This window comes from Phocoena sinus, chromosome 16 (genome assembly GCF_008692025.1).
Source record: "Phocoena sinus isolate mPhoSin1 chromosome 16, mPhoSin1.pri, whole genome shotgun sequence".
Taxonomy (NCBI): domain Eukaryota; kingdom Metazoa; phylum Chordata; class Mammalia; order Artiodactyla; family Phocoenidae; genus Phocoena; species Phocoena sinus.
In genome coordinates this window covers 65690279-65697091 of record NC_045778.1, presented here as the reverse complement: position 1 = coordinate 65697091, position 6813 = coordinate 65690279, and positions in this window count along the sequence as shown.

The window sequence follows — 6813 nt, the reverse complement described above, 5'->3', positions numbered from 1 at the left end:
ATTCTAATGGAGGTAGATAGACACTAAACACAATGAGTGAGACTAGCCGCCTGTGGAATAGTCCATAAATGCCACGGAGAAAAATTAAACAAGGAACGGTTTAGGGGTCCACAGGGATAGGTTTGCAAAGGAGCTCAGGAGGTAGAAATTATGGAGGGGCCCCAAACAGAAGGCAGAGTGAGCTGGTGTTCCCCGCAGCTCAAGTCTCTGTAGATTTCTGAACCGCATCCTTATTCAGAAGGTCTCCTTGAGTCCCAGCCCTCAGAGATCCACAAACCAGGTGTGTCTCTGACTGCACATGGAAGGCCCCAGCTCTGGGAAACTGAAGGCAGGGTTAAGGCACTCAGCTTCCATGAGAAAGTCATCCAAACACTGCTTTGAAAGGCAAAAACCAGGGGAGTCTGTCGCGTGGCTCTGCTGAAGCAATGGTTCTTGGCCTTGAGTGGCCTGACGTCACTGGGTGGGGAGGCGGGGTTGTTAAACTTCCGATTTCTGGATCCTGCCACAGACCCTTTGCCTCACGGGTCTCTTGGGGTGGCCTGCCGGGCACCCCACCGGGAGAAACACAGGTTGGTGGATTATATATGACCCAGACATTCATCTCTAGGTACACTAACCTGCCCTCTCACCCCTGGAATCTCAAAAACACTAAGAGATCCCCGCCCAGTGAACAACCTACTTATTTTAATAATAATGGCTGCCTTTTCCTGAGCATTTAAACTGTGCGCAGGGCTCTCTGCTGAGCACTTCAGATTTATTATCTTCCTTTAAGCCTCACAACAACCTGGTGAAGGAGGTAAAATCCTCATAAGGAAGCTGAGGCACGGCGGTCAGTGGCAGAAGTGGGACGCAGACCTAGGCTTGCCTGACCCCAAACTAAGTTCCGAAGCCGTTCCCTGCACTGCATCCCTCCAGTGCTCTGCTGGGCACTTCTGGTACTCCTCTCCACAGCTGGATTGCAAACGGCTTGGAGCCAAAGTTGGCTCTTAGGCTGTTTATATTCCTCAGACAGAATTTTCTTGAATTAACCACACTTGCCTTCTCAGAAAGAGCTAAGAGAGCGTTCGCTTTCTCCCCAGCTCTCGGAACCCCAGCCCCTGAAATCGCATCTCTTCCTCCTCCTTCCTAAGTGGACGGAGCCAGTCCTCGCTGAGCTCCTGGGACTCTACTCGCTCTGCTTGGACATTTACTAGAGGGCCTTGTATTTGAGTTCTTAGCCTTCCCTGCCCTCCCCTCCCCTCCCCTCCCTTCCCCTCCCCTCCCATCCCCTCCCTACCCCTCCCCTCCCCTTCCCTTCCCTTCCATGAGTTCCTCCTGGGCTGTGAGCTCCTGGCTGGCTTCTCCCCATCTGCCTCCCAGGAAATAGTATATAATAGGCTCAGTGAATTCAAGGGGAGCTGGTTGATAGCATTCAGACTCTAGATTTCTGTGGACATAAACCAAGGACTATCTTTTTTTTCTTCTCTAAATCACATTCATTATTTATTTATTTACTTATTTAAAAATTAAAGTACAGTTGACTTACAATATGATATTAGTTGCAGGTGGACAACATAGTGATTCAATATTTTTATAGATTATACTCCATTTAAAGTTATTATAAAATATGGTCTATATTCCCTGTGCTGTACAATATATCCTTGCTGTTTATTCATTTTATACATAGTAGTTTGTGTCTCTTAACCCCCTACCCCTATCTTGCCTCCCTCCCAGTCATCTCCCCGTGGTAACCACTATTTTGTTCTCTATATCTGTGAGTCTGTTTCTGTTTTGTTATCTTCATTTGTTTGTTTTATATTTTAGATTCTACATATAAGTAATAACATACCATATTTGTCTTTGACTGATTTCACTAAGCATAATACCCTCCAGGTCCATCCATGTTGTAGCAAATGGCAAACTTTCACTTTTTTTTTTAAACATCTTTATTGGAGTATAATTGCTTTACAATGGTGTGTTAGTTTCTGCTTAAAATTTCACTTTTTTTTTGCGGTACACGGGCCTCTCACTGTTGCGGAGCACAGGCTCCGGACGCGCAGGCTCAGCCGCTCCGCGGCATGTGGGATCTTCCCAGACCGGGGCACGAACCCGTGTCCCCTGCATCGGCAGGCAGACTCTCAACCACTGCGCCACCAGGGAAGCCCAAAATTTCACTTTTTTTTAATAGCTGAGTTTTAAATATATATGCCACATCTTCTTTATCCATTCATCTGTTGACGAACACTTGGGTTGCTTCCATATTTGGCCATTGTAAATAATACTGCTGTGGACACTGGGGTGCATGTATCTTTCCAAATTAGTATTTTCATTTTCATTGGGTATATACCCAGGATTGTGGGATTGCTGAATCATATGGTAGTTCTATTTTTATTTTTTTGAGGAACATCCATACTGTTTTCCATAGTGTCTGCACCAATTTACATGCCCACCAACAGTGTATGAGGTTTCCCTTTTCTCCACATTCTCGCCAACATTTATTGTTTGTTGTGTTTTTAACATTCATTTTTATTTAATTTATTGAGTACCTACTACATGCCAGGCACTGGCTCAGGTACTAGGAATTCAGTGGTAAACAAGGTAAATGAGTTCCCTGCCATCATGGATCTTCTTTCTAGTGGGGAAGACAGGTAATACACAAATAAACTCAGCAAAGCCAGCCTGTGTGGTAGGAGCTGGGGAGAAGGGAGAGCGATTATAGCTGGAGGCCAGAAAGGCCTTGCTGTGGCGGCATCATTTGAAGTAATGATGGAATGATCAAAAAGAGCCAGACATGTATGAATCATGGAAAGAATGTTCCAGGTCCTGAGGCTAGGATCAGTGTGGCCTGTTTGAGGATTCATGAATGCTACTGGGACTGGAACTTAGTGGGTGAGAGAGAGAGAGGTAGGAGAGAACTTGGTCAGAAGTCCAAAATGGGTCTTACTGGGCTAAAAGCAAGGTGTCAGCAGGAAAGTGTTCCTTCTGGAGGCCCTAGGGGAGAAGCCATTTCCTTACCTTTTTCAGCTGCTGCAGGCTGTCTCATTTCTTGACTTAAAGTTTCCTTCCTCCATCTTCAAAGCCAGCAAAGGTGGGTTGAGTCCTTCTCACACTGAATAGCTCTGACTCTCCTGCCTCCCTCTTCTGCTTATAAGGCCCCTTGTGTTGACACTGGGCCCACCAAAATAATTCAAGTTAATCTCCCCATCTCGAAATTCTCGACTTAATCATATCTGCAAAGTCCCTTTGCCATGTAAGGTCACACATTCACAGGTTCCATCATTAGGGGGGCATTACTCAGCTACCACCACCAACACAAGCATGCCAGAACTCTTAGTTTTGTCTCCCAAACCTGCTCTTCCTCTACCTTCCCCATCTAAGAATATGGCACCCCCATTTACCTACCCAAAACCTGAGGTCCTCCTTGATTCATCTTTCCCTTGTGCCCCACGACTGCCGCATTTCACACATCCAAAATTCATGTGTGTTCACCAAGACATTTCCTCTTTTACTACCCTCATCCAAGCCTCCACTGTCCCTCACCTGGACCTTGGCAGTAGCCTTCTAACTGGTCTCTGTTTCTACCCTATCCTCCCAACAGTTCATTTTTCAAGCAGCCGGTGATCTTTCATCATCACCCTGCTTAAAAGCCTCCAATGGCTTCCCATCTCAGAATTAAATCCATTCTCCTCACCATGGTCTGTAAGGCCCCACATAATCTGAGGCTCCCAGACCATCTCTTACCTTTCCCTCTTGCCCATTAAGGTAGATGAGCTGGGACTACTGAGAGTGTTTTCTACCCAAAACAGCAACAATGCCTTCCATTAATTGACCTCTCCTCCTTTGTCCAAGTTAAGCATTTAATCCTCACAGCAACCCAAGAGAAACAGTTGGGATTGGATTCCAGAACAAAGATTTCACTCAAAATAACATTACTACTACTAAGTGTCCCTCTGACTCTCCACCCTCATTCCTCCTACCCCCACACCTTCCCTGCAGACCCTGGTCAAGGTGCTTTGAACTGTGGGAACTGTGCCTGATACACCACGTCCTTAGCATTGGCCACTGGGAGTGAGGCTCTACAGAGAAAATCCAAGTCTTCAACAGACTTATCTTAGGTGATTTCAACAATAAGGAAGGTGATGCCAATGAAGCCTCTTACAGGAAGCCCTCTCTGATTGCTTTAGTCCCCAGAGCTCTTACCTTTCTCTCCACACTTACAGTTTATTTCATTTACTTCCCAGCAGACCTTGCAGGGGCCATTATCACTTCACCTGTACATTTCACCCACAAAATATAAGCTCCTTGGGGGAAAGGGATTTTTGTTTGGTTTTACACTGCTGCATCCTGAGTGCCCACAAAGGGCCTGGCACATGGTAGGCACAGAAGTATTGGGTGGGTGAATATATCCTTTTTTGCAACCCACAGAGACTGGAGTCAATCTGGGCCAGCCCCTGTCTGGGCTTCCAGGGGTGCAGAAATGACCCAAGTAACTGTTCACTCTCTGAGCTTGTAGGGGAGACAGACCGACCTGCGTGCTCACAACAGACTTTGCCAAAGGATGGAGGTAGCCATCATCAGGGGGACTGGACCTGCTCGTTGGAAGGGTGCCGATGGAACTTAGAGAGACAAGTGTTGCCGAGTCTCTGCTGGGGCAGGCGGTGGGCCTGTGGGAATGGAGAGGTACCATTGGACAAAAGTTAGGAGCACAGGCTCTGGAGCCCGAATGCCTGGGTCTGGTCCTCCTCCACCACTCACTAGTTATGCGATCTTGCCCCACTTATTTACTCTAAAGAAAAGTGCCGACTCCAAAACTTGCTGCAGAGAGATTCCGATCTAGCAGGTCCAGGCTGGCTAGGAGCCTGTGTAGTTCCCCCCACCCCAACAAGCAGCTCATGATTTGTTACAGATGGGCCATAGACCAAGCCTTGCAAAACACTGACATGCAGGGAGAGAAGCTCATGCTGGTCAGCAAACCGGAGTGTCAGGCTTGTAGCTCAGTGACATTTTTCAGCATGAAATCATAAATTGTCATTCAGTGTTAAACATTTAGGCATGATACTACCCAGTAGGTGCCATGGAAAAGGCTTCAGGATAGCGGCCAAGGAGGATATCCAACAGGCCTTGTCTCCCCAGGTCAACCCAGGACACTTCCCAAAGGCAGGTAGCGAGGGACTCTGCAAATATTTATTGATAGACTGATGGATGTTCTAGCTAAGCTCCAACTGGCCAGCCCCAGCCCCACACAGAGGTTCTGGGTGAACCACATGAACCCCAGGGAAGACCAGGTTGCTAGGGGGGTTCAGGAGTTGGTGCCCGGCTCTGGTGTCTCCATGGCTTGACTTGAACCAGGGCCTCACAGCCAGGAGCTCTGAGAAGCCAGATGTAAATAAGGCCATGGGAGACGTAAGGGAACCTCTCTGAGCCTTAGTTGAAATGCATGGCCTGAGTGTTACCAGGGCAGTCTTCATTTATTCATTCCACAAATATGTAAGCACCAGTCAATGTGCCATGCTAGGCTAGGGATACAGTGGTGAAACAGGTGTCTGTACTCAGTGACCTTATATTCCAGAGGGGAATCAGATTATAAACAAATAAAATACATAAGTTAATATAAGAGGGTAATAATGAAAGGAAGATCATAAATGAGAGTAATTGGATGGAGAGCAGGGAGTTTACTTTTTTTAGTTAGGGTGATCAGAGAAGGTTTCTTTGAGGAGATGACATTTATCCTAAACCTGGATGAGAAGGAGCCAGCTATGTAGGATCTGAGGGAAGCGTCTTCCAAGTGTCGGGGCATGGCATAAGCTAAGGCCCAGGGGTGGGGAAGTGCTTCAAATGGACTGTACAGCGCCTTCTAAAGTGTCCTCAGGACGGGGTCATTTAGCCTCTGTGTGGCTGTCTGCACTGTTGGGGGCCCACAACTCTCATCTCAGGGATTCTAAATTAGGAAGTCATGTTATAACCATGGCAAATACTGATGCAGAACCTCACGCCAACGATAACCTTTTCTCACCTGAACCTCACAGTCGGCCCTTCGGGTAGGTATGACACTGTGTTCTGGGCCTTTTTTCCTGATTGGAAAGCTGGGACTCAGAGAGTGAAGCATGCGGCCCAGGTCACATATTCGTCAAGTGTCGTAACAGGGATTTGAATCCAGGGCAAACGCTAGAGCCCGGGACACATAATAGATCTGCGGCATGCGTGGCATTGTTGAGTTGTCGTGCTTTCGGACCCGCCCCCCCCCCGCTTCTCTCTGAAGCTGGGACTCTTGGGCCTGGAGGCCCCGCCTCTCCTGAGGCCAGTAACATGGCTGCCCGGCCAGCTGCGCCCTGGTGCCCACACCGAGGGCCACCCCTCTGGCGCAACTGGCGTGGGATTCCTGAGGGCTGCGGCCTGGTGACGGTGAACCAGACCGGCCGGGCTGGAAACCATTCTTCTAGGCAACTCCTTCTAGAGGGAAGAGCTCCTGGCCCTGAGCGGTGCTCTGTTCCCAGCTGCCTCCAACCTGCCCCCTCCACAGCCCCAGACGTCCGCTTGACTCAGCCCGACCCCTGTGTGTGGGCGTCCTCTGGGCTTCCGCAACATCCTGTGTTCTGCCTTCTGCTTACCTTTTTTCCATTCCCAGGGAATCCCTCCCATCAGGGTTTGTTTTTACACCCTGGGGCCGACCAGCCCACAGAACAATTAAAACGGCTCCCCCAGGATCACCCAGAGCCATTCCTGCGTTACACAGTCAGCCTCCAGCCTCCAGGGTCTGGCAGGAGCCTCCCTCCCTCCCTAAGGCGTCAAGTTCTGCCCTTTCTTCAGCCTACACGTTAGGACCTTCTCTTCCAA